Source organism: Poecilia reticulata, linkage group LG4 (genome assembly GCF_000633615.1).
Source record: "Poecilia reticulata strain Guanapo linkage group LG4, Guppy_female_1.0+MT, whole genome shotgun sequence".
NCBI classification, from domain to species: Eukaryota; Metazoa; Chordata; class Actinopteri; order Cyprinodontiformes; family Poeciliidae; genus Poecilia; species Poecilia reticulata.
Window position 1 is genome coordinate 10,163,250 of NC_024334.1, and position 2,824 is coordinate 10,166,073.

At 38.2% G+C, this 2,824-nt stretch overlaps 1 protein-coding gene across 1 annotated transcript in view; it reads right to left on the reverse strand.

The window, feature by feature from the left end:
- rgs8 (regulator of G protein signaling 8) overlaps positions 1–2,520 on the reverse strand; it is a 26,765-nt gene extending 24,245 nt beyond the window's left edge. Inside the window, exon 1 of the mRNA XM_008406677.2 lies at positions 2,322–2,520. The gene's annotated coding sequence lies outside the window, so the exon portion shown is untranslated. The remainder of the gene's footprint in view (positions 1–2,321) is intronic.
- Positions 2,521–2,824: the final 304 nt, after the last annotated feature.

Below are 2,824 nucleotides of genomic sequence, written 5' to 3' on the forward strand. Positions count from 1 at the left end.
TCAGAAACTTTCTGAAGACTCTGCCATTGTCTGCCTCATCACTAATTAAGATGACTGAGAACAGTCAGTGGACTCAGAACTTAGTGGACAGCAGAGCCACTTCTTGATCAATGTGGGGAAAACCAAGRAGCTTGTAGTGGACTTCACAGGTTAAGACCCACCATAGTGACACTGTGGACACCGAGATATGTAGCTGGGAGTTCACCTGAACAATAAACACAACTGGTCTTATAACACTGATAGCATGAGAGCAGCTGAGGTCTTTGAGAATGCAGGGGAYGYTCCTGAAAACCTTCTTTGACTCTGTGATTGTGTTAAACATTTTCTGTAGTTTCATATGTTGGCGCAGCAACTTATCTACAGCTGAGAGGATGAGGTTAGATAAGCTAAGGAAGGCACTGGATCTATTAATCCAGTGCAGGTGGTGGGAGACTGGAAGACTCTACCTAAAATAACTCCACTGATTGATAACTTCTCCCACTCTATGTGTTAAGCTGGTGCTGAACTGGASAGTGACTGACTGCTACAGCCTYACTGCACAAGGGAGCGAAATAGGAGATCCTTCCTCCCTCCAGCTCTTAGACTTTATAACCACCACTTCTCCCAACAAATTAAAGTGTTTACATGCATGCTGGGATTTGTACAATTATTTGCGTAGTTTTTACTTATTTTAAATAACATTTCTGCTGGTATCTGAATATCCCTGCTGTAGCAGTTGTTGTTTGTTACTTATGTAAGTCATGTGTCTTTAATCCCAAATACACATGTACAGTTTTAAATATTTTTAAAATAGCCTACCCAGCTGAATATTCCTTTGGACTGTAGTACGCTATCTTTTAATRCCTGCACAGTATTAATGTTGCAATTTTGCCTTTATCATATATCATTCTATAGCTGTCTAGGCTATAAATACAGACAAGTTTCAGCCRAGATTGACTAGCAAAAAGAAAAAAAAATCAAGAAACTGACRTGCATGGGATTACATGCAAACAAACTGTGGGACATTTCATGAGCTCTTGTTCTGTTGCCATTGTTGACATTGCTGTGCAGTTGGCTGCCTTGTTTTTTTTTAAACCATGTTTCTCATGTAAGTAGATATATTGTCAGGACAACTCACTCCGTTGATATCACAGGATATAAAAGTGCTGAGGTTCTTTTTGGAAATTAGAATCTAAATTTAATCAACGTCATCTTTGGTGGTTTACAGAAAGCATTTTGTTGACAGTGCACACTCTGTCTAGCTTGCATGTTGTTCATGCACTTGGAAGACGTTTTAATCCACCGCTAKAATATAAATATYTAAATGTTTCTTTACGTCTACTCATATTTTCTGAAATGTTTGTACTGAAGCAGATAAAACAATCATCTCTTTCACTCATTGTTGTTATTCCTGCAATATCGAMGCATTATGTAATTAAGCATCAGCTTGTTCTTTCTGGCATTTGTCTGTGGTCTTCATAAAGCTTTAATTAACTGTATGGTACATGTTATTACAATTATGAAAAAAATAAACCRGTCTTAATGTCKCCCAAAAATAGGCAAAATATATATTTAAATTGAAATGACATCATACTGACATATGTGTAACTTAGGCGCACCTCCAAACCTTGATCTTGAAATCAGGTATGTCCATTTGTGSGTAGAAAAGTCTATTTTTAGATAACTTGAAGATCAAGTTTTATTTCAGAATAAATTTTGTTGTGATTCGGCACATGGCTAAACACTACAACAAGAAATAAGCATTTGTTTTTGTAGTTCTGATAGATATACCACTTAGGAATTTTGCTGACAAAGAACAYGGATAAGGCAAGAATGACTAAAGCATGTAGGGTCTATGTGAAGATTTAAAAACTCATTGCCCTGAGATGGCACTTGACTAGGCTTCAGAGCATGGCCCAATCTTTAACTCRAAGCGAGTGATATTTATTAAACTGAAAGACAACAGAGTATTAGCATCAAGTGAGGAAAGTAGGGGGGATTGAACTGATGATTAACCGCATTAACCAGAAATCACATCATATGCAATACAGAATTTTGATTATGCGGCATGCACATGGATGAAATGTAATTGTGGGATATATAATAAATGCCTGCCATGCATTTATTTGGCTCATATTTCAATGTTAGCRGCAAAGACAAACAAATTACTTTATTAAGTGTTTTCCTGCTTGAACAGTAAGCATGCATACTATGCAAAGATAAACACGGTAATCACTCGTGAATTCTAAAGGTTAACCAAGCCCCAAACATTGCTCAGAGTTCAGTGTCAATAGAACAACTACATAACAGTGTCATACAATAAATTAACATGGATCATTTACCTTGAGCCTGATGTATGAGAGATCAGCTGCACTCTSTTCCCTTCCTGTTTTACCACTACCTATCTACCAATGTGCGTTTTGGCAGAACGCAGATTCTGTCTAGCCAATGCTGTTATTTGTATGAAATTGTGTAGCTCAAGACTAAAGATATCTCGTGTTTCTGATGCCTGTGAGTGGGAGCTACATGCTGCACTCTCATTGGTGTGAAATCGAAGGGAGAAGAGAGAGAGTGCGGACAGGCGAGATGGATGGAGGCAAGGGGGGGGGAGTGTAGTCAGAGAGCAAAACAGAGGGGGGCAGAAAGCTTTGTTTGCTTGGGGAAATCTCCAAGGACAACCCTGAACACATCTGTGAGGTGGAGAAGTGCCATTTGGCAATGCACTGTTTGAAAAGGTGAACATGTGAATATAAAAGGGGGGCAGTAAATAGGTTGAATGCTTATCTTTCCTTGAAGGTGATAATTCTACAGCATAAGCAATATTTTTTAGTTTTGACAAACGTTT